Here is a 25,949-nt window from a genome sequence, read left to right as displayed (position 1 = left end):
TTCTCAAAGCGAGAGCTGTGTGCGTATACTCGGAAGTAAGTCGGACTTGTTCCAAGTGGGTGTTGGCCTCCGCCAGGGCTGTGCCTTGTCCCCAATCCTGTTTGTGATTTACATGGACAGGATTTCAAGGCGCAGTCGTGGTATGGAGGGGCTACAGGTCGGTGACCTTAAGATCACATCACTGCTTTTTGCAGATGATGTGGTCTTGATGGCATCATCGGCTGTAGATCTACAACGCTCACTGGATCAGTTCGCAGCTGAGTGTCGAAGCGGCAGGGATGAGGATCAGCACCTCTAAATCTGAGGCCATGGTTCTCAGTAGGAAACCGGTGGATTGCCTACTCCAGGTGGGGAATGTGTCCTTGCCCCAAGTGAAGGAGTTCAAGTACCTCGGGGTTTTGTTCACGAGTGAGGGGATGATGGGGCGGGAGATTGACAGGCGAGTCGGCGCAGCGGGTGCGGTGTTGCATGCGCTTCACCGCACGGTTGTGACGAAAAGGGAGCTGAGCCTAAGGCAAAGCTCTCGATCTACCGGTCAATCTTCGTCCCTACCCTCACCTATGGTCATGAGCGATGGGTCATGACCGAAAGAATGAGATCGCGGGTACAAGCGGCCGAAATGGGTTTTCTTCGCAGGGTGGCTGGGGCCTCCCTTAGAGATAGGGTAAGAAGCTCAGCCATCCGGGAGGGACTCGGAGTAGAGCCGCTGCTCCTCTGCGTGGAAAGGAGCCAGTTGAGGTGGTTCGGGCATCTGATGAGGATGCCACCAGGGCGCCTTCCTAGGGAGGTGTTCCTGGCACGGCCAACTGGGAGGAGACCTAGGGGTAGACCCAGGACCAGGTGGAGGGATTATATATCTTCTCTGGCCGGGGAGCGCCTGGGGATTCCCCAGTCAGAGTTAGCCGATGTGGCCGGGGAAAGGGATGTCTGGGGCTCGCTACTGAAGCTGCTGCCCCCGCGACCCGATTTTGGATAAGCGGTTGACAATGGATGGATGGATGGAAACTGAAGTGCTTTCAAAGACGTGGATGCTTTTATTTGGAAGAACTTTTTACCAAAGAAATAGTTCCAGATAAAGCTGTCGACTGTAATATCTGTGGATTATGTTTTGACATATTTTCCCCATCAAATAGGCAAATGGGCAGACCAGCACATTTTTTTGTCAATATAGTCAACTTGTATGTTTAGTTTTCTGTAGCTAACAGTAGGCTATATAAACTTTTGGACACACTGCCATAAAGTTACATTATTTTTGCTGATTTGTGCATTTTTACATATTTCAAAGTGGCATTCCCGGCATTTGATGGCATATGACATCTGAAAGCAAAGTCGTCTAATATCATCGCAGACTAGCACAGGATGCTAAGCGCTGCTTTACCTTCTCATTTGGTGACTTGACTGACAGCATGAAGTTGTCAACAAATCGTCTGTGCTTTTTAATTCCCATTAGATGAATGGCAAATGGGATATGGAAAACATCTGTTCAGGTAGACCTCACTGACACCGACTGATGACGTATGCGAGTCTAGAGAGGTTATCCTATTTCATGGGGGAGATTTTAACCACTGCATCATGTAACTCTTCTGAGGGGCAGCGGATTCACTTGAAAACCTGGGATTGGGCTGTAGTCTTTACTGTTGACCAGGAATCCAAAAGACAGGCAGGGGGTTACAACAGGCAGGAAGACAAAATGGATAAACCACTATGGTACTACAATAATCAGGGAGTGCTTGGAAGTGGGCCGGTATGTAAAGTATGCCTCTGAGCCGATGGGGAAGTGGGAACAGGTGTGCAGGTAGGAAAGGAGAGTCAGGGGGACACAAACGGGAGAAATGTGGGGCTAGGATTGGCTGACATCGTGAAAGTCTCGCTTTGCAGATGACGCAGAAAGTGAGCGGCGTTTCGGACCACTGTTGTTGCTCTCATTCATGCATGGATCAATTTAATTAATCGCCCAGGGTCCCCTTGAAAACGCCGAACCCTGTAATTGTGGAAAAATATCAGCAGCTTAAATATTCTTTACGGGCATCACTTCAGCAAGTTTTCTATTCTCCAGTACAGACGGAAAATGAACACACACAGACACACACATACACACACACACACACACAAGCAGCCACTGAGGGCACACCTCTAGCTGGTGTGTATTAATTAGCAGTGTGACACTGTCAGCGGGGCTCTGCTCTGCTGCCAGGCAGAAACCAGCCTTACATAAGAACCCACCACCAAGCCACCAGGAGGGACACAATGTTCCTCACCCCGCTCTCCCCACTCTGCACTCCCTGTCTGAGGAGGAGAAGAAAAAAAACCTGTTTTTTTCTTCCCTGTTTCTTCAACAAAATCTGTAAGGGCACATTTCTGCTCCGAAGGCAAACCGCAGGAGAAGGACACGAAAACAGACGCCTTTGTTGCACGATGCCTCGGCTGTTTGCCGCTCCTGTTCCTCAACATAAAGGACGGCCCCGCCAAATAAAGTGTGTCAGGGACGTGAATTTCTCAAGCTGTGCAGCAACAGAGGAAGGTTTCCTAAAAATACAGTTTTCACAGGATGCTCCTTTGAAGCCACCGTCTGTGTGTCTGCGTCGATCTGGTCTATTCCTGAATGCCCTCAATTATTCCCAAATTTAGAATCACATTCACAATCACATGCTCGTACCCAACGAGCAGACGAGCAAGAGAGGAATTCGGCATGGCCGAGGCGGTGGAGCCATGAAATCTGCACCATCACCTTACTGTTTGGAGGGCTGTTGTCAACAAGCTTTTGACATTTCTCGGGAAATTTCCAATTATGAGCGATCTCGGCTGGCAGTGGTGGACGCAAGATGTTTGAGGGGCCAGGGGCGGAAAGATGAAACGGGCACCGGCTGTATGAAGGGGAGCACCAGCACGAAGAAAGTCGTGATTACAGGACACTGTATCGTGTTTTATCTATCCTGGCATCGACTGCCATACATTACTTTCCAAAGGCGGATCACGTAAAGGCCGTTGGAAAATATGTTAACTAAATAATCAGCCTTACGTGGATTTGTTCATTCGATTTCACGCAGGCATGTGAAAACATCCTGCAAGAACTCTCCAAGTATTTCCACATGACAGCCATCATTTTATTACATATTTCAATTGAAATCATTTTTTTTTTTTTTCCCGCAGAATTGGGAGTTGCAATAGCATCAATTGTTAATCTTAACAGGATAACAAGTTCCATTCACGGTACGATCAGTTAAATAAACAGGTCGTCTGCACTCAGGAGCTCGAGAGTAGCTCCGCTGGGGAATTAAACCCGTGACCCCGGCATGATTTGTTTATGCCTTGATCTGCATCGAGCGGCCAAACTGGAATTAATCATATGAAATTGAACTTTGTACGTCTGCCTCTATACAGTATATGGACTCAGTGCTCCCAATGTACTGCACAATTGAACAGCATGTGTGGTACACGCGGTAGATTAGGGTCTTAAAGAGCGAATAGCTGCTCCTTTTGGCAACCTCGTCCACCCTGCGCTCCACTGGGCCTCCCTGCCAGCCTGCTGCCGTGCTGTGCTGGAGCTCTTGAGGGGATTGAGAGTCGCTGGCCCCATTATTTCTCCCTGAATCAGCCTAAGGAGGGTTTCAGCCGGGCTCATTGAACTTCGCCGTGCAGCAGCGGGGCGGAGCTGTGACCCACTTACAGTAGCCAGCGCTGGCTCTCCACTGAAGAGACGACAGAGGCACACAAGCACTCGTGATCCCGCGTGGAAACATAACATACTGACATATATCTTAGAAATACCACGCTGGATCAAACACTTAAGAGAAAATATCACATTTGTCACAGAAATAAGAACTTCTTAACCTGATCCAACTGATCAAAGGATCACACGGCGGAGAAAATGCTGCCCTAACCTCAAACATGCTTTAAGATCCTGTATGGTTGCAAACGTTATTGGATCTTCCCTTAGAAAGCCACTGGGCTGATATACCCATTAAATATTTGTTTGTGTATCTGTATATATAGTACTTTTTGCATGTGTAAACGTGAGATTGTCGGAAATGATGTGTCATCAGTTGTTGGGGAGAGGGGGCCAATCAGAGGAAGCTAGAAACAGAAGCGCACTGGCAGATTTCTCAGCATCTGGGGGAAATGAGGGAAATGAATCCACGTCAAACAGAGCAGGGACGGAGATATGAGAGATGACACAAGGTCGCACGAAAATGAAGGATTTGAAAGCATGAAAAAAAAAAACGCAGGCTTCACCCTCTGAACACATCTGATGATCAGATCCTCATGTTGCAACATAAACGGTGCAAAATGTTTGATTATTGCACATAAGATATTAGAACGTTCACCATGATGACCTGCTTAGTTTAGCTTGTTAGCTAACCTGGTAGCATTTTATTAGTCAATGAACTGCCCCTTTAAAGGATCACCAAAGTTGTTTTAAAACAGATACATGAATATGATTACTAAATTAATGACAATCCATTTGAAAGTTGTTGACATATTTTGGTCTCAAACAAAGTGGTGAGCCGACAGATCGTTGTTTCCATCACTGCAGCCACACTGTTAACATGACTAAAAGCCATGTTCTTGTACCAGGCCCTAAAAGTTAAGGTTGTAGGTAGGTTGGAAGCTGGAAAAGGGCTGTTGTTGACGCTTTCACTTCTGCTTTCATGATCTGTTTGTTTCAAAATCGTTCCAAAAGAAGGAAGAGAACCGAGGGAAGTGGGAGGTCATATGGTCAGAGACTATCTCTCACATCTATCAGCATTTGGTAACAGTCTGCACTCTCTTTAGGTCTGTGTCCTGGAGCTACGGCAGCACTCTAAGTTACATAAAGGTCAACAGGTCAATCAGCCCCGATGCATTCTCTCTCAGTCATTTTTGGCTTTTTATCAGCCATCACTTCTGCATGCCTGCCCGGACAGATAGCTGCCTCGAGGCCAAAATCCGGATGCTTGGTTTTAGTATCTGAGTACTGGACATCTCTCATTTTGAACTGTCATTCCTGCTGCAAATGAACAATTCTGGGTTAAGTTTTCCGCTATTTTGAAACATCTTGGGCGCCTTGCGGACCAGGCGTGGTAACACTGGTGTTGTCTTGGGCCTGTGCCTGCTCAGTTTGACTCAAGCCAAGGTGGTTTTTAGTCGGTACAGATGTGGACGATCTATTAGTACTCACTTCCCCAATGCTTCCAACGAAGAAGGAGCTAAATCAAGTAGGAAGAAAAACATCGCACTTTTTTTGTCTTCGGAGGAGCATGTATGTGCATGTGAGCTGAAGTGTGTGTGTGTGTGTGTGTGTGTCAATGGAAAGCTCAAGTCTCTGCAGCTCTGTCTCTCTCGGTCCATAACATTCAGACTCCACGTGTTTGGACAGCATGTGGAGCCCATGTCCCGCCCACCGCTCGCAAAACACTCCTGCTGCTGTTTACCACGCTGGCAGTGGAGTGGAAGCTTCCAGCCTGTTAGTCCACATGCAGTGTCTTATCAGCCGACACTCTCGCAGCTCGTAAACATGTTTTTCAAAGGAAATTCTCTGCGAACAACACCAACCGTACGTCAGCTCATATATTTTTGTCCCTGATGAGTTGGTATAATATCTAATGGGCTGGAAGCAAGTCATGTAAGCAGCCTTGTGTGTCGGTTTTCTATTTTGGAGGCACATCAGTGTTTGTGTGGCCTGACTGGCCTTGCTTCTGTCCATTGCAACATAACAAAATGCCAGGATACCTTTTCAGTTTGAATTAATCATCTGGGTGGGGGGCAATAATCTGAAAAGTAAGAGGCCGGTTAGCAACAGAGTAAGTGACAAACAGGTCTAGGAAACTGAAAGCTAGCATGGCCACATGGATGTAGCCTTGGTCATCTAAGCTTACATGTTAACTTGTGAGTGTATTTAATGAGCCAGATATCAGTTAAAAACGTAAAATGTACAAGGCTGGTTAGCAACAGAATTGACAAACTAGTTCCAGGTAGCTAAAAGCTAGCATGGCTGCACTGATGTAGTCCTGGTCAGCCAGGCTAACACGCTAACTAGTATCAGAGATCGGTCAAATGGTTACACTCCCTTAATCTCAGATGTGTATTCTTTGATGGCAAATTAAACTCACCATTCTGCATACACTGAATATGAATCTAGAGACGGGGGTTATTAGCATAGCTTAGCATAAAGACTGGAAGCGGGCGGAAATGTGTTGTTTCCATATTTCTATTTCACACACAATAAACAAACATGTTAATTGCTAAAATGTTTAACTTTGGACAGCCACACTTGCCGTTGCCTCTTACTTACTTGCTTCCAGTCGTTATGCTAAGCTACGCTAATCACCCCCGGCTTTAGATTCATTCAGTTTTATGCGTATAATATTTCAGTTCCAGCACAGAGCTATGCATATATTGTAAATACAGCCAGATGACATTGGTAAAAACAAAACAAATTATTTCAATTCCAAAACCACAGCACTACTTAGCCCAACACATTTTGTTCAAAAGGTGTAGGATGAAATGTGCAATTTCAAGTATTGAAGTAGAAACACTGAACTGACTGGTTATACTCCATGTCTACACATGTGCTCTCATTCATATATTTCACATTTATCGAATTTTAAAGTTTACCCACGAGCTTCAGAGTTGTCAGCCCCCTTTTAAAGTTTATCTCAGTCTATTTTACGCTTTCTTGTGTGAGATCTTCACATGCGAAAAACATCATACCAGACCACATGACTCCCTGCAGGCACCAGGGTAAACATAGCTAATATGCAAATCCATAGCATGACAGTCAACATGTCACCTTTATGCTGCTTTGCATGTTAAGTTTTTCGACCTTTTGCTCTACAAAGGATGGCATGTTTGAACTTAAGTGCTGTTCACCCTCAGGTTGTTCAAAAGAAATCCTGATGGCTGTGCAGACATAGGCTTCTGAAAGAGAAATACTTTTCCATCCCCCAGGGAATTCCATGATTCCCATAACACTCTGAAACTCATCTACATTCCTAAATCGATGTCTTTAAACAAACAGAACACAAGTTCTTATTTCCTATCATGTGATGATGTTTTTTTGCATTGCTGATCAGTCTTTGATTCATTTAGTCTGGATTAGAACATGGTTAGCAGTGCTGTGTCTAAAAGAATCCCTGTTGGGATTATTCCATAAAAAAACTGTGTATTGGTTTTATGCTCATTCACATAGAGCGTTTATAAGAAGACTAATACAATTTAAATAAGGGTTTGTACAGATAATCATTGTCTCAGATGGATGTATCCTCATGATTTGAATGGTTCCTTTCCAGCGCTGGATAGCTTGCCATGAAACTGAATATAAACATTCATGGCGACTGACTTTTAGCACCCTCATCTCGCCATATCAATTATCTTCGCAATTTTTTCCGTGTGAACTTAAGACATTCGCATCAGCCACAGCTGTACTATATGTTAAGCCCTTATTAGCAAATGTTAGCATACTACCACACTAAACCAACAAGGAAATGACTGCTTAAGATTGTAGAACCTGTTTCTATTTCCATATGACGAGTATAGAGTCTCCAGCCATACTGGCAGCTCTGTGTGCCTCTACTTGGGCTAAATGCTCACATCAGTGTGCTAATATGTTCACAATGATAACTCCAGCTCGCTTGGCAGGTGATGTTTACCATTAGGTTCAGCTGTGGCAGATGGGAATTAGTTGACACAAAGGTATTCTGACCTAACGATGATGGAAAAAGTCAGGGGCTCAGAGTTATTACTCTATTCATCCAGTGAGGACAATGAATGTGTTTACCACATTTAAGGGCAAACTATCCAGTATAGCACTGGAGAAGAAGTCAGGGAATGATTAAAATTACATGGTTTCATCCTAGACTACAAATATCTTTACAAAACGTCATGGAAACTCAATCCTCATGGTTGATAGATATTTCAGTCCAGATCGTCGGCCCACCATCTGTAGAGCCACGCTGCTAACACGGCTAAAAGGGTCAAGGACCACATTTGTTCTTATTAAATCATTTGATCCATTATTTAAAATGAAAATCAGACCTGTAACTATACATACAAATCCCTTTAAATTCACGGAAAAGCGGCATTAGTATGTAAAAATCCGTTGCACGCTGTCCGCCCTCTGACACTTAATCCACACGCGTCAGGAAGCCGCAGCATCTGCATGATATCTGGGTTTTAAGCACGCCATTCTCCGTCATAATCAAAAACCAAAACACGCAAGGCAAGATTAGGAGTTATGGTGACTTTGATGCACACATACAGTCGTGCACATAAAGCCTATCAGCTTATCCATGTTTCCATCTGTGTGGGTCTGATCTTTAGTAACACAGAGCAGGAAGAAATTAAGACACGGAACTGTAAAGAGGGCGCTTCTTTTACACTATCACTACTGAGACCCCTTAAAATGTGCGATCACAGTTCTCTGTATTGCTGTCAGGCCTTGTAAAAGTGCATTTGCGGTATTTCCTGTGGTTGGTTTCTCGCCCCTAATTTACCTGAAGTGTGCAGGCGTGAGGTATTTGGTGCCACCTGTGCTCAGGTATTTCAAGAATCATACATCGAACATGCTTGACGTGAACACACCCATCAGGTGCACCGTAAATCTAGAGAATGCAGTGACAAAACCTGTCAAGGTGTTTTTGGATCCGAAGCTCGACCCCAGACGTGGTGCAGGCATTTAGATCTAGAACTGATAACTGTCCTGATACAACATTTCTTAACCTTATCGGGAATTAATTAATTAATTTTGAATGCAGCAGTGTTTTTCCACTGTGCCCATACTACACTATTGCGTTTCTGACTAGCTGGGTGGCGTGACATGCCTTTTTGCCTCAGCCTCCGCGGGCTCTGTGTGGTTGGCAGTGATGCTAACAGGTCCTCTGCAGTGAAGGGGGATGCTGTTTTAGAGCGCAGTCAGTGAGACACTGATGCTAATGAGGCATTAGCTTAAGCCTATAATGCGGAGCGTGGCAGTTTAACATTGAGGGCCGGCCCTCAGCGCACAACCAATCTGACTCACTGGATTTGGGATGATACCACTGATGACCTAAAAGCTGCAAAACACACATTCAAACACGGACGTGCATGTTGTCGTTTGATGCATCACTGTGATATTTTTCTACAGAACGCAAATCTAATTCCATCTGTATTATTATATCGGGCTTCAACTTTCCTTTAGCAAAACACCGCTGTTGCTAACAGGTGAAGTGAAGAGTTAAGCCTAAAATGTGAAGTGATCACTGTTGCTGCATAACTTTAACACCAAAACTTGATCCATTTAGCTTTAGTTATGAGGTCTTTGGGAAATGTATGCTAAAACTTGAACAGACCAACACAAATTTTGGTTAGATACTGCTACATTGACTAGCTAGCGTAACTGCTAGGCGATTAAAGGCTGGCAAACCATGGATATGATGTAACTTTAGATTAAATTCTCAACCTTATGTTTTGACAATGCAGTGTAATAAGAATGTATGTTTTTTTTTTTTTATTGTTCCCGAGTTCCAGTTCAAATTATCCCAGGTTGTCCAGCTCTCAAATGTTGAAATGCAGTCGTCCCTCGTCAAAACGGCAGCTTGGGCATTGGTGGTAAACTTCAAACCTGCTGTTATCACAATACAATCAGATGATATATAAATACATTACATGCAAATACGGCCCAGCTCACAGTATTTAAATTCACTTTAAGAAGCATGAAGGAACACATTTCGTCTGTACATTGCGTCTCTGACAATGCCATACATTCCTCGGAGCGTTGGCCTGTGTCCAAATGTTGTTTCCCCCTATACATTCCTCTAATCTCATCTCTGTTAACGAATTAGTGAGCCTTTAGGTTAACAGCCACAGAGACAATTTGCGTCAGAATGCGTTAAAGCCTCAACGCTCTGGGTAAAGCCTACATGTGGATGTCAGCGCCGAGACCTTCTGTGTGTTTAACATTAATGCAGTCAGCTTGTGTCTTGTAATGCTACCTGCGTCTGTTCTGATGTTTCCGGGGCTGAGCCGAGTTTCCCCTCAGGGTACAGTCAAGTCGATCTTATCTCGCGTTTCCATTAGCGCGAGTGTGTTGATTATGAATGAATGAATGAAGGCACGTGTCTTTGAAATTCCTTCTTTAAACCCAGACTTTTATGAACCTCGCGCCAAACCTTCGGCACTCACTAGGGAAATGAGCATTCAAAATGCATCCACTTACAGTCTAACATGAGCTGCTGGCATTTAACCTTTTACTAGCGACAGTTTCAGGATGCTAGTAGACCTTCAGGGACTACTAATACTATGAACACGTTAGGCTGTTTAATCCTCTTATTTTTTGTATATAAAATGTGAATTTGCAGTGGTAGTAATAATTAGAAGACAAAAAAAAAATGTGGCAAAGTAATATATAGTAAGATATCCCAAATCCCAAATACTGTCACTGAAATTACTCAAAAATTGCCCTGGGGTCACCATTTAGTCAGACAGTCCAAAAATGCAATAAGTCCTTGAGTAAATAAATAAATGAATCCTTGACTGTACAAATTCTTGAAACAAAATAGTGTATTCATTGTAATTTACGTGGACCAACTCCAAAAGAGGTTTTTAGCTCAATTTTCTTTTAACCAGGCTGCACAATGACGACAGAAAATGTATTTTATTCCTGAACACTGTTTGCGTGACATTAACAATCACACACACACATGAACTCATCTTTCCTATGTACAGATTCTTCTTTCACAAAATCGTTTTTCAGTGAGAAGAAACGCCAATGCTAATGCTAAACGCTAACACGAGGACTGAAACATGCAACTTGACTTGGAACACGTTATTAGAAACACTTCTCCATTCCCCAACAAAATTCCTATACGTGCATTTATCCTCGCTCCAATATTTCCCTCGTGTGACGGATCACAGGATTTTTCTTTGGCCCGGTCGCGGCATATTTCAGCGTTCCAACAACAACATTTTTTCCAGCATTCCTCGCCCTCCACTGGAGACTGTTACTGTACTACAGTGCCAATTAACTGACTGGCCAAATGGATGCTTACAGTCCTCGCTGATGACTGAGCTTTCTAAGCCATTCAGATTTTAATGACAGCTTGAGTTTGTGTGTATTGTGGGTCACCGAGGCTCGGACAGGCTTGAGCCTCCAGCGTCTGGCTCCGCGGTCGAGCCGGTGCCTCCCTGTTTTTGACCTTAGTCCCGGTGCTTGTTTACCTGCTGAGTGGAATGTGTTGTTATGTAAGGTTTAATCTATCAGGAAGTACATGTCCCTCTGTTACCTGGGCCACAGGGCAACACACACACACACACACACGGATGTCCACACTGACTCACACATAGACAACAGCTTAATGATATGGCCTGTCTGTGCTGTTCCACAGCATACTGTGTGCACACTGCTAAGCTTTACGACGCATACTGCACACACATACACAAGTGTTTCAGCCTGGGCTCACTGTGTCCTGACGCGTGCACTTTTATGACCAATAACTGGGCTTTTACGGTCACACAACAAAGATAACGCCCCACTTAGCTTACACATGCTGAACACACACACACACACACACACACACACACACCTCGGGCCTTGTTAAACAGTGTGAGTGGGTCGCTGTTATAGACTCAGCTCCATCTATGGAAATTCCGCCTCGTGTTTGCTGAAAATGCACCGGTGACGCGCTTCCGCCAAATGTTTTGGTGTTATTGACGTGCAAGCGAGGTCAATATTTCTTTCCGAAGGTTCCCCCCCCCCGCCCCGTGTTGTATTGTGTGCTGCCATCATGCATCTCCTCTGCAGTACTTTTGAATGTAGTCTGTTACTTTTCCTTTGGTTATGAATAACAAAAAACAATCAAATCTTAATACTTTAGGATTACTTTAAAGGACACATGTTATTCTCATTTTCAGTTCATACTTTTATTTTGGGTTACTACTAGAACAGGTTTACATGCTAATGCACAAAATATTTTTCTCATACCGTCGAGTTCTGCAGCACTGCACTCCCTCTCTGTCTGAAACGCTCTGATTTAGCTCCTGTCTCTTTAAGACCCTCGTCAAGAATACACAGTCTGATTGGTCAGCTCACACACGCCTGGCCCAGCACTGATAACAACTACAACAGAGCACCTGTGCTAAATTAATTATTGCGTGCCAAACTAGCTGCTAGTAATATTTATGCAAATGTATGACATGCTGACATACTGTGATGTCACAAAGTCATGGAATCAAAGATGGGACTAATGACGAGGTGTTTCAGGAGCAGTGTTTTCTGTGGGAAAGTGAAACTTCTGCTGGTAGATTTATATACATCATATATATATGATACTAAAGAAAAGGGAAAAAAAGTATAGGTCTCCTTTAAACATTAACAACATTAGCTATACAAACAAACAGGGAGCAGTATATCAAATGAGTTGCCGCTTACTACTGGAAACATTCAGCTCATTAGCTGAGTTAGCTGTGCAGCTAGTAGTCTGGACTCAGAGCTCGGAGTGGCACTGTGAGAAAGGATGGGGCTGGGGCTAGCAGTTAGCATGCTAACTTCAGTAAATATCTCTACAGCATAATACAAGACTTCTTTGACATCTCGTTTTTTATGTTTTTAAACTTGAATTCCTACATACTGCACCTTTAAAGACATAATCGAAAATGTAATCAAAGAATCGTCGTCAGTGTAAAATTTGAATGCAGTCTGGGCTGATTATAGTTACTTTTTGACGTCATCTATCACTACCCGACCCTGGCAGCCTCATAATGGTGTGGTCCTGCGTCAGAAAGCTCTCCCCTCGACCTCAGACGGTTTGCTCCTCACCATGTCAGATATCACTGGGCCATGCCTTGCACGTTTTCTACATACACATATCAGTGTATTGAAAGTAAGAAGGGACGTGTGCACACAGAAAGCACACGCGTGACAAATACATGTACATAATAGAGGTGTTGCAACCATTCTGCTTTGTATGCCCAGTTCCATTTCAACAGACTGAACACAGTACGTTACATAACCTTATATTTGAGTAAGATAATTACCTTTCTTACGCTGGTGTCACGTGGAGGTACATTCACTAGGGAGAGCAGAGCTAAAGCTGTTCTTATTGAGAGGTTTGCATTCACAAATATTTGTTTTTTTAAGTGTCAGCAACACTATGGAGGTTTTAAGAAAGTGCTTGCGTCACCTACTTCCTGTAAACCTTTATGTTTTTGTACAGGAGTCTGTTTACCACATGCCCCATATGCACTCTCCACCAGCAGCTGTCTGCAAGAGTTTGAACCTGTGCACAAGCCTATTAGCGGGACTGGGTTAGTGCCTATAGGAATCTTAGTCAGCAGCACAACAAACACCCACCGAACCGAGGTCACACAGGGGGCATGTTTGCGTGCTTAGCTGCCAAGTAAATCATCCGTCAAACATGCCAGCCACGAGGCTAAAGCTTACAGAGCGGGACAGAGTCGGAGACACACATTCAGAGGAGCTTAATGGAGAGCGGTGGCACGCAAAGATGCTGCGCCCAAAACCTTACAACCAAATCCAGACCCACATTTACTCTGTGCTGTCTGCAAACACGCAAATGAATGATACAACAAAAAAAAAAAAAAAGAAGAGATGGAATCAACAGCAGGTGCAAAAGAGTTATTAATCTCGATGACCAGCTGTGGGACCAGAAACAATTCCTCTGGGTGGCTGTGATAGGCTGCACCAAGGAGCCCAATAAACAAAATAAACATGAGATTATCTGAGCATTAATGGCAAGTCTGCTGTAAACAGAGTGTGACCTTTAATTCCACGCCTTATGCTTACACAACCAATCAAGACACACCTGCATGTGTTATGAGTAAGGCTGTTACATGGCGGTCGTACAGTCAACTCACAAAGTTCTGTTTTTTTTCCAACAAAACATGGACTTGGCACCTGTTTTTTGCCCTACTGAGGAGACAGCCAGAGCTGGGAGGTGAACTCTGACGGCTTATTGTTATCAAAACAGCAAACGATAGCCTTGGTTGAAGGAGCAACCTGCTCTCTGATTCCACACAGAATCCTATTATGTTCATGCCTGACATCAAAATAACATTTGCACTGCAGAAAACAGGCTCACAGAACACAAACAGGAAAGTGGAAGACACCTCAAAAGTCAGCCATTTTAATGTTGTATCAAGCTTTTTATTCAAGCGAAAAACCCTGTAAAATGTTCTAACTGGCTCACATATATGACAGGCTTAAACTGCGTTTGACTGCATAGCTCACATACCTTTTTGCATATACAAAGATGGGGCATTTTATAACTCGACAAATAAATACAAAGTTCATTGATAATATGCGAACAGTAATGTGTTAGCTACACATGCTAACAGTCTGTAGTGGAAATGAGAACTGTCAGGTTTTATTAGCTAGCTGATGAGACAATCTGGCTAAAATTAGCATTTTAAAACAAGAACCCAGTCAAAGGCTCCAGTTTATTTCCCTTTATTCAGTTTTTTGGGATGAGAGCAAACCAATGTTCTAAACCTAGCTACCTCGGGGAACATTGCTTGTGGCTGTAACTTACCTACATCCAATAAAATGTTTTTAATATAACACAAAAAAGTAGTTAGCCAGATACTCCTGGAGGCTGAAATGAGAGCCAATATGGCAAAATTTAGCATTTAAAAACAAGAACCCGGTGAAAGGATATTCACTTGACAGCTACCCACATGTCTTTGTGCTAAAAGTTAAAAGCTAAAATCCTCACTGCTTATCTTACTTGTGTTTATCGTTTTTTAAACTGCATATTTTAACTTTAAATCGGGCTATTACGATGAGGAATAAACTGTTGATAGCATCTAGGACTAGTTAACACACAGATGATCTCACAAATGAATGTATCAATACCCTGCTCAACACTCTGTTATTAATCTACTGGTTGTAAGCTAGTTAGCTAGACAAGGTAAAAATTGGCTTAGAACACATAAACACAATGCTGATGTTGGCTAACTCTTTCATTCAAAAGCTTGGCACACCTGCTAATTAGTGTTGCTAAGCTGTATAACTGTTGTTAAAGGAGAGCAATTTAAAAAACTATAAATAAATGCCTTAATGAAAAGATCAATAAGGAGAAGAGGCGACATCACAAAGAGTTTTTCACGATGTAAAGTAAAATCTCGAGATTAGGAGCAACCCTAGAATAACAGATCATTTATAAAGCACTTCAAATGCACAGGGAATAAAAGAAAGAAAGATCCTAAAGCGAACAACAAGAGGCTGTTACTTAACCACCGTTACTTGACCAGATTGTGGTTGCTCCATTTACTCATTGGATTAAGGAGATCGGCAAGTGTCTCTGATTGGCACCGCGCACCAGCGGCCAAAGTCCCGGCCCGAGCGCAACATAAACATGCCAATACCTCTGAGAAATAAACAACATAAATGGGGGCTGATCTGGGATTTATTAATGTTCCCTGTGGGCACGTTAAACGCCGTTAAAAGAAATCAATCCTGCCCTGTCGTTAACATTCCAAGGAGCGTAAAGGATCTGAATTGGTGCCTCTGTGTGGAAACAGCAGTGAGGCTGTATGTTTAGTCTCTAGCTGGACCATAATGAGAGAATTAAACAATAAATAGATTACTAAAGAGACGTGACCTGGTTGACAACACAGGACAAAACAGTTCAAAGTTCATGCCATGTTATTTAACAGTGTTTAGGCTCAAGAGTCAAAGTGTTGGCACCATTCCCTGGGTCTGAATCAAAGTTGACCCGCCTGTCCAACATGATGTCACACTCCCATAGAACATTACCCCGCCATTAATTTGAATGTTATGTAAAGTTGTTTTTGAGCAGAGCTGCTCCTTAAAGCGGGGCCGGTGATAGCACAACGTTGCATAAGAAGCGTCGCAGGGTGCTGTCTTGTTGGGCTCTCCGTGGCAGCTGATACTGTGTGTGCGTTTGGCTTCTGATGCGACACGTTAACAGTTAACAGCGACCCATCCAAACAGGAGCAGCTCGCTCAGAACGCTCTATCAGTGAGTTCAGAGGGTTCAGAGAAAAAAAACACTTATGATAATGAGACCGCAACGGATAACAATTACAGCAGTCGCAATGTCCAGGATACAGCGTGATCGATTATATGGCCTTTCTGGAAGTGAAACCTGACAACGTATATACCTTGGTTACCTCAGCTGTAATACAAAATGTGCTTCAGTGACTATGGTATGAATGTGAATGTCTTATTGTAAGTAATACAGATGCATATATTGTATTTTAAATCATTTGACAGATATTTTCAAATATGAAGGCTAAAGTGCTTATTTTTCTTCTATAGTTCAACCTATTGATAATCGTAAATGTGATAGATAATAACATTATTAATATAATTATTTGGGAAGTAACGGAAAATGGTTCTTTTCATGGGTTTGCAACCCCCCCACCTCGACTGCACCTGCATGTACAGCAGAGATGCCGCATGGTTCAGCTCAAAAACAGCAGCAGGATGAACAGCAGGGCCGTATTAACCCACTCAAAGCTCTCCGGGGCAAAGATGAGCAGGGGCCCCCCATTAGCATTGTGCCCATGTTCTTTCATAGTGCATTTTTTTATCATTTCATAGTGAACCCACCTATATTATACATATAAGACAAAACCAAAATATATCCCAATCCCACAAACCCAAAACATTACAAAGACACTACAAATAATTACAAGCTAATAAGATGTCCAGTCAGAGTTCTGTGACAAAAAACAAAAGTGAGACTCATGCAAACCCAAAGATCAACCTCATCTGAAAACATAGCTAATTAATAAAAATGAAATAAATGAAATCTGCATTCATCTCAGAGCATCCCTATGACTCAAGCTGTATTTGTTGTAGACCTCCAAGTGTTTTAGACTGTGCACCTAATGTTTTCTGCTTCTTTTTTTTTTTTCATTAATTCAAAGACTACTGGCTCACTGTCAGCTCTGCTTTGCCATATTGCTAATCCAGCCATGGTCTATATGTTTGATTTTGACAAAAGCTGCTGCATTTTCCAGAGAAAAAAATAAGCAGATAAAGATTGTGGATGAGATGGATTGATAGACTATTAAATGCTACATTTATTGTTTCCTGGAAAATAAATATGTCATATTTTATGTTGGGTACAATGCAGATTTGGCCCTTGGTTGCACACAGGATAATAAAACATTACCTAATGTACAGAGTTTTCTCAGAAAGTACTTCCTGTATTAAGCACATCAAATCATGTATGCTGCTTTTAAAAAACAAAAAGATTATTTATTCATAGCATACCTCGGTCTGAGCATTTTTAAAATCAGTAATATGCAGAGTTAGATAAATAGAGTAAACTAATTAGTTTTTTTGTTTATGTGTGTTTCATTCCTCTTTCATTTCATTCTTTATGTTTATCAAAGTTGCCCAGAAAAACACAATAAGTTTAATTTCACACAATCATTCGCCATTCGACTGCACCTGCATGTGCAGCAGAGATGCCGCATGGTTCAGCTCAAAAACAGCAGCAGGATCAACAGCAGGGCCGTATTAACCCACTCAAACGTCCCCGGGGCAAAGATGAGCAGGGGTCCCCCATTAGCATTGTGCCCATGTTCTTTCATAGTGCATTTTCTTTATCATTTCATAGTGAACCCACCTACATTATACATAATAGACAAAACCAAAATATATCCCAATCCCACAAACCCAAAACATTACAACAAATAATTACAAGCTAATAAGCTGTCCAGTCAGTGTTCTGTGACAAAAACAAAAGTGAGACACAAACACAAAGATCAACCTCATCTGAAAACATAGCTAATTAATAAAAATGAAATCAATGAAATTAGCATTCAGCTCAGAGCATCCCTATGACTCAAGCTGTATTTGTTTGGATTTCATGGTGCGTAGTCGTGAACCTCCAAGTGTTTTAGACTGTGCACCTAGTGTTTTCTATTCTTTTTTTTTATCAATTCAAAGACTACTGGCTCACTGTCAGCTCTGCTTTGCCAGATTGCTAATCCAGCCATGGTCTATATGTTTGATTTTGACAAAAGCTGCTGCATTTTCCAGAGAAAAACATAAGCAGATAAAGATTATGGATGGGACGGATTGATAGACAATAAAACCTTACGTTTATTGTTTTCTGGAAACATATGTTAAAGTGTACAACACAGATATGGCCCTTGTTTGCACACAGGATAATAAAAGATTACCTAATGTACAGAAAGTACTTCCTGTGTTGAGCATATCAAATCGTGTATGCTGCTTTTAAAAAAGAAAAAGGTTATTCATTCATAATGGTCTATAAATTTTTTTAATCTGTAATATGCACAGTTATTAAAAGAGTAAACGTAGTAATTTTATTTGTTTATATATATTTCCTTCCTCTTTCATTTCATTCTGAATTCTGTTTATTTAAGTTGTCCAGAAAAACACGATACGGTTCATTTCACACAATCATTCATAACATCCATCCTGCTTTAACAGGTCGCTGACTTAGCTTAAAATGCTGCGAGCCTGTTTGGATAACAATATACAGCAATAGTAATCCATGTGTATTGAAAAGACAGGTAAATCTGGTTTGTACTTGACAATGAGCTGGCTGACTCAACAATGACTCATTCAAGTTTGAGTTGTTCGCTGTAGGAGCTGAATGGTAACTTCAAACATGACTTGTGAATTGAAGGATTATGTAAATAACATGAACACGTGTCTCAGTTATACTAAGAATGTTTATAAAGGGCCCCCTGCTGCAGGCGTGTAGATTTTTCAGAAGTGCAACTTACTATTATCTTAATTATCGATGAATTCATTAGTTATTTTCTGGTTTGAATATTTATTTTTTCAAATGCCCCTCACACCTTCAAACATTTTAATATTAATAGTGTAAAACCTGAAGACATTGTCTTTTTATTTAAGAGGAGTAAATAAAACAAACCTAATATATTCATATCAAAGAGGCTAGTAACAGTTAATGTTTCAGTAATGTCAGTGCTAATTTTGCTGAGATAATAACATTATCAGAATTGTTGGGTTTTCATTTCTGTATGTTAAAGGTGTTATTGCATCTCCCCCCTTCCAAGGCATTAACATTACAATGCGGCTGTTGTTCGAATCGTCTGCCTCCACAACTGGTTGCCAGTTTGTGCACTAGCTAACACCGCTAATGCTAGCTAACAGTGCTAAAATTTCCAGTTTGTCAAACAATGACTGAGTTCTACACTTTGAGCCCAGCATACTGTACTGCCCTAATGTTAGCTAGCTAGCGATAGCAACATTAGTCACATTTCCGAGAAAGCTAGCTAATCTTGATGAAGCTAGCTAATATTGCTAACAAGGCAAACATTGCATAATCATCCAGACTGTTGAACGCTGATCAAACACAGATACCACCTGATACCAATGGCCTTCTACTATTGGATGACAAATCTTAGAAGAACTAGAATTATCTGCCAGAATTCTAACAAAGACATAAACATCTTCAATCATTTAACATAACAATGTTTTTAAGGAAAATATATTTTTAATCTGCACCTTTCTACAGGCTCTGTAGCTCTAAAAAAGATTGGTCTACATTTGTAATGCATCAATTTGCAATTGCAAATATAAAGTGTTATATCATCCACATATAGTTAATAATACATTCAGCCAAGGCTGTGAGTAATGAGGCCCAAGAGAAGTATTTAGAGGAAACTTTAAGCAGTCCGAGAACAGTGCCTTTTTTTTTTAACTATCTTTTAAATTTTTTATGTCAGACAACAGAACAAGTCATTCATTAATGAAACAACATATGACCACAGCTTTCTGCTGTTACAAAGTGATAACATATATAACAAAAAACAAACAAACACACAAGACACTAAGCACAGAGACAAACAAACAACAACACTGAATATCTGAAAAAAAAAGGGGTGTGTGTGGGGGGGAGGTTCGCTATATCAGTGATTATTTATGCTTAGTTTTAATTTACTCCAATACTTATTATTGCTGGCCCGTCACTGCTGAAGAAACTGCTAAGGGGGGACCACTCTTTAACAAAATCCTCCAGGGTTGCTTGCAGTACATGAGATAACCGTTCATATGGAAGAAATGATAGAAGTTATCATACCATATAGATACTGTAGGAGGATGTACATCAAGCCAAACCTGCAGGATCGAAAGACGTGCAGCCTACAACATGATATTTAACAATTTTACATTTTGACCAGACAAGGAAAAAGGGCTGATACCAAAAATACACTGTTTAGGATCCATTACTATTTTGATGCCAAGGAGGTTCTCTATCTCTGTTTGAACAGTAGACCAGAATATTTTAATCAATGGACATGACCGTATTAAATGCAAGTAAGTGCCTGGTTGTTTTTGACGCTTCCTGCATGTTGCAGAACATGAGTTGTCGTATTTACCACGTATTTCAGGAGTCACATGCAGTTTATTAATTATCTTAAATTGTGTTTCATGTGATTTGTCTGATCTAGTAATTCTTTTGGCATGATACACAACTTTACGCCAGGTCTGGTCATCTAGGTGAATACCCAAGTCTCTTTCCCAGCTATTTTTAATATTTATTGTAGTCTCATCTTTCATAAGCAGCTGGTCATATATATAGGTCAGCACATAGAACAGTGCCTTGAGGCACATCACATCCCAGAGCATCCTTGGACCATAAATTTCCTTTATGACAAGAGAGGCATCTTCAAAATGTAAATACTGATGTGTCAGCCCAGGGCTTCAACGGATGAATCATGATGGCGTGATCAGTGGTGTCAAAAGCACTTAAATTAAACACCAGCAAAATGGGCAACTGCCAATCTCCAAAGACTTAGGTGTCAGTGGAAAGAAGCGTGGGTGAGAGTGTGTGGTAGTAAGCCAAAACCTCCCTTCACACACAAATCCAACATGGTGATCACAGACCTAATAACAGTCTTTATAGTTTTCCATGGCTTAATTAGGCCCAATGACACCTGAGCCTTTGAGACGGGAGATTATTCAACTAAGGCTTGTGACATCTGAACATAATAACAGACGCAACTATCATCTGATCAGCAAACTTAAGTGAGATATAAGTTACCCTGACCATCTTTGCGAGTCCATCTCCCTCACTGTATTGCTTTAGGCTGTTACCTCACCGAAGCAAGGCCACGTTGGGGTCACTGAAGGGCTACTATGGCGACCTCTCCACCCCTCTGCTGTTATGCCACATGATGTAACTGGACAAGACCTCCGCACAGGTCAGCCAGCTGTCCAGCCAGTCTGATGAGCACAGGGAACGGTCGGGGATTTTATTGGAAATTCAATTTCATAAGAACAGCGAGGGAGAGCTGTTATGACACAGCTTGTTATGACAGCGTGGAGACAGACAGACAGCTATTAAACAGGTAAAAAAAAAAAATAGAGGGCAGCTCGCAGTGTGGAATAGCAGCGATGTGTGAAGCTGGTCTAATTTTAGACGAAGGTCGCTGGGTACTGTCTGGCTTGCCCTGCCAGCTGAAAAAAAAAGAAAAAAGCCCAGCACAATATTTTGCGCTCTGCAATTTAGGTGAACAGGATCTCCCTGTCCTCATCTCTCCTGACATTTGTGTAAGATTATGTGGTGAGGAGTTCAATCATGCCTTGAGGCGGCCGTGCATCAAAAAGCGGCTTTGGCAAGCGCACAGGGTTTGGGTTTTTTTTCACTCTGTTTATAAAACAACTGCTGGGAACGCACATTAGGCACCGTGTGATTGGGTACATACTGTACTGGAAACACGCTCTCGTACGCACACTGTATTTGTGTTTAGTTGTTATGTATGTCAGCTTCAGCCTTCTGGCCACTGTCGGCAGCTGGCGCATATACCGCCTGATACCAAACATACATGCCATACTTCATTTCACACGGAGATAAGCAAATATGATCAGGTACGCCTTTATTGATAGCCGGAGGGGAAATTCAGGTGTTGACGCAGCAAAACAGCAGGGGTACAAATAAACAGAGAGAAAAGTGAGTGTATAGTACGTAGTGAGGGAATATAATGTGATGTGAAATAAATGAAGTGAGAGTAAATTTGGCAAAGCAGAGGCCGGATGTTTGAGGGGCGACATGCTGCATATCACATTATGTAAGAGAGGGCACTTTATTTAGTTTTGTCCACCATGGGGCGTCCGAGAGGGCACTTTTTGGACATGGGGGCACCGGGGGAGGAATAAGGTCACCCTAAAATTAAATCAAGCGATCGTATCCTCGTCTCTCTGCAGATGGAAAGTCGGGGGGAGTTTCGCAGTCCACAAAAACATTTCCGGAGCTTCACGGCAAAGCAGCGTTTGAGCATTCTCCTAAAGATCTGAAGTAGCAGGGGACTTGACAAGGCGACAGAAACAAATTGACCCTTAATTGATCTGAAAACACATTATTTACACCCTTTTTGTAGTTGACTGCGTTTTAAAGTTTTTGGGCGAACATTTCCTTTAAGTTGCGGGGCAGAGCAGAGTTCGATAAACCCTGCTCTAGTTTTCGGGTCAGGCTCCATGAAAGACTGGATCCTACACTTCCCATAATGCAGCTCAAGAGTGCCCCTTCGTCACAACCTCTCTGCCAGGTTAAGCGTCTTTTAAACTTCAGGTCCCATGCGGGTAACACACTTTGTGGTGAGAGTTTAAAAGCCTGAGGACCCCGTTGACATCACAGTGACATCATCTGGGTCATTTCAAACGGATGTTTTGTCAGGCTGAGAAGCGCTCGTCACGACTGATAAACTGATCTTCGTTTCCTATTTTCCGGCTCCTGATGCGCAAACCTCACACGGAAAGCCCGGGCTTATCTGAAGAGTTGCATTTTCGGTGTGTATATTAATCAATGTGAAGCTTTCTGTTTTTTGTTTTTTTTTTGGCCAAACAATGTGTCATCAAACCAGCAGGGGACAGGAAGTGTTTACGACCGTCTGTGCGGCCACACTTCGCCAGCAAGTCACCGAGAAACGAGGAGGCTGACGCACCACTTAATCATCAACCATGTCAGTGGGGGATTTTAGCTCTGTTACTCTGCCCAATTCTCTCTCCCTCACCCCGTCGCCTCCATGCCAAAATCTCACTCAGTCCTACACCGACACATTATAAACCACCCCCTCCTCCTCCTCCTCCTCCTCCTCCCTCTCAGTCCCAGTGCGAGCTGATGCATGCCACGGAAGCAGTGACGTCAGTTGTTTACTGTCTTGTAGGCCGCAGCTCGTTGTAGTGCAGCGGCACATCCAGCAGGGCTTATGTAACTCCACTTGCCTGCTGCATGACACCATGACAGGCCGTTTGCTGCAGAGGTGGAGGGTGGGATGGGGTGATTGGGAGGGTGGGGGGTTGGTAGGGGATGTGTGATGCTGCAGCCTGCACTTCATCACCCACTCCCAGCATGAGCACAGGTGCAATGCAAACCCCACCAGACGCACAGAAAACCAAACAGGCGGCCCAGCCGGCTCGCTTTCCTCTCCGCTTGCACTGCGTTGTGTGTGAGGTGAAAACACAAGCGGATTCACTGCTGGAGCACGTAGTAGCTCCGAGTGGACCCGTCCTCCCTTCCCACACATATCCCACAATCCTCCACTGCAGCAGTAGCAGGCAGCAGGCAGCAGCAGCAGCAGCAGCAGCAGACAGGTAAACAACTCTGGCTTGGCGTGTGACTCAGGGCTCAGTGGTGCAGCTCGGCCCGCACAGACACAGGTCGCCCCCTGTTGGCGGCAGGAAGGAACAGGCAACACCAAATTAGGGTTGTTGAGGCAGCCATGGACCACATTCTATTTTTTTGGACATTTTTTAAAAATCTATTTTTGTTTCCCCATATGTATCCACTGACTGATGCTTGTCTGTGTCTATTATTGTACAAGGCCACTTCTGTTTGCATTCTTCTTTCTAATGTTTCAATAAAGGTTCGATGAAATAGGTATTGATACGTGATATTTGATATTTTCCTGCTTCTTAAAGATTTTTGATTTAAAAAACATTATATGTACAAGCTCATATATTTAAGTGTGCTTTTCCCATTATAGAATTCAAATAAACAACCCATGACGAGCTTTACTGGCCCCTTTACGGAAGTCTTCTCCTCCCACACACACACTTACTCACTCACACAGGTCAAAGGTCATGGTTTCTGAGTGAGCTGCACTTCCGGCTTGGAGGATATCGCTGGCTGAGGCTGCCATCAAATCAAACCACGCAATAAAATAATTAAAATGCGATGGCTTACGGTTTGACCCGACTCCACCTGAGCGTCGGCGTTTGTAGGATCTACGTCAGTGCCAGCTTCAGATTCTTCTGATGGGAAACAGGACATCAGTGGAACAATTTAGCATCACTTCACCAGCAACGGTATGTACTTGGAATCTCACCAGCAACCTCCAAATGACGTTTGTGCCAAAACAAGTTTGTAATAGAAACAAAGTACAAGGTTAGAAGGTGTGACGCAGAGCGAGGGAAAACAAATATGTTTGTGCACCCTTCAAATGACCGCCTCCATGACATGTCAACACAGTACAACAAAAGTATTATGGTGTTATTGTGCTTTGAAGGAATGCCTCAGGCCAATTAGCAAGAGGCATTCAAGCGTCTCCATGCAGCTCTTATTATATCATATCTTATTAACCAAAAGAATGTGCAAACCTGGTTTCACTGGCAGCTGAGAGTAATGTTGAAAGACTACTTAACTTTTGTCCTAGATGTTCTCCTCTGCCCTGATGCTTCTTTCTTCTCTTTCTAATTTCAGCTGAGTTTTAGGTGATTTTGCTGCAATATTACGGGACAGGTTTCACACAGTTTTCGGCCCAAATGACACTTGTTTTTTTTTTTTTTCAGTTTTCACTTTGAGGAAACCCATGTGAAGGTAGGGAGGACCTAAAACCAGGACTATTTACACCCTAAAATAAGAAGAGTCATGTTTTTCCATTTGTTTAAAATCATTTAACCCTTTCATGCATGTTGTCTACTACTACTGTTAAATTCTCTTCTCTTTATATGTTTCAACTTACTGAGGTGTTGTAAATACTTTTGAACAGATCTTACTAACATTTGTCTTACATTTTTACCTGTGACTGAAAATACATCTGTACATTCCAGTGGATGTTATGCACCAAAGAGTATATTCTGCCTATATAGATTCCACCTTATTTTGTTTGTTTTAATGCAAATTAGGATATAATTAACCATGAATAGTTTAATCAAACAACAACGTTAAAGGTGCAATATGTAAGAAATGACCACATGTTATTCATAATCAAAACAAAAAGGGCGCATCATGTCACTAGAGTGACTGCTAACTGCGACAGACTGTAGCTGTCATTAGCTAGTTAGCTCAGTTAGCTGTGAAGCTAGCTGTCCGCTTGGGGAGTTCGGAGAACCGGGGGAGTTTCGGTGTTTACACTGCTGGCACAGGAGCTAAGGAGCAGGTTGGGATGTGGGCTCTGTGTACTTTTGCAACACAGTACACAGACATCAAAACGAAATGTTATTTCTTCACATTCTGTTCATAATTTTCTTACATATTGCACCTCTAAATACTCTATTTCCTCTAAATATAAGTCCAATAGGCAGAATATACCCCCTGATGCATAACGTCCACTGGAGAGGCCAATACATTTTCGGAAACAAAAAAAGACATTTGTACAAGGAAAATGTATATGTAAAATAAAATATGGATAAAAGTGCATTTAGTGTCTCTCATTTTGCTGAAATCTATTGAATATACTTTTAATATTTTCTGTGAATTAAAGGATTTAACAGTTATTCCAAGATCTCCTGTTCCACCGTTGATGCACGGTGTTCACTCAGGAGTCTTTCAAAATAAGATATTGCAAAGAAAAGCTTATTGGCATGATTTTTCATGTGTGTAAGAGTAAAAACAAACAATGAGAAATAATTTCTTTGTGATTTAATAATTCGTGCATGGAAGGGTTAAAAATCTGTATATGATCCTATAATCATCATGACTGTCATATTTATTTTCAAGGCAATGTTACTGCAATAAAAATAGGGTGGTTGGGTTTCATAGATTATTTCCTGCTACCAGAGGA

General features: G+C 42.3%; 1 protein-coding gene across 1 annotated transcript in view; it reads right to left on the bottom strand.

Moving 5' to 3' along the window:
- Positions 1-25,949, bottom strand: part of acp2 (acid phosphatase 2, lysosomal) — a 90,381-nt gene that overhangs the window by 29,741 nt on the left and 34,691 nt on the right. The gene's annotated exons all lie outside the window — the stretch shown is intronic.

Source organism: Sparus aurata, chromosome 24 (assembly GCF_900880675.1).
Source record: "Sparus aurata chromosome 24, fSpaAur1.1, whole genome shotgun sequence".
In the NCBI taxonomy this organism is placed as follows: Eukaryota; Metazoa; Chordata; class Actinopteri; order Spariformes; family Sparidae; genus Sparus; species Sparus aurata.
Note: the sequence above shows the minus strand (reverse complement) of the source record. Positions and strands in the feature narration are given on the sequence as shown.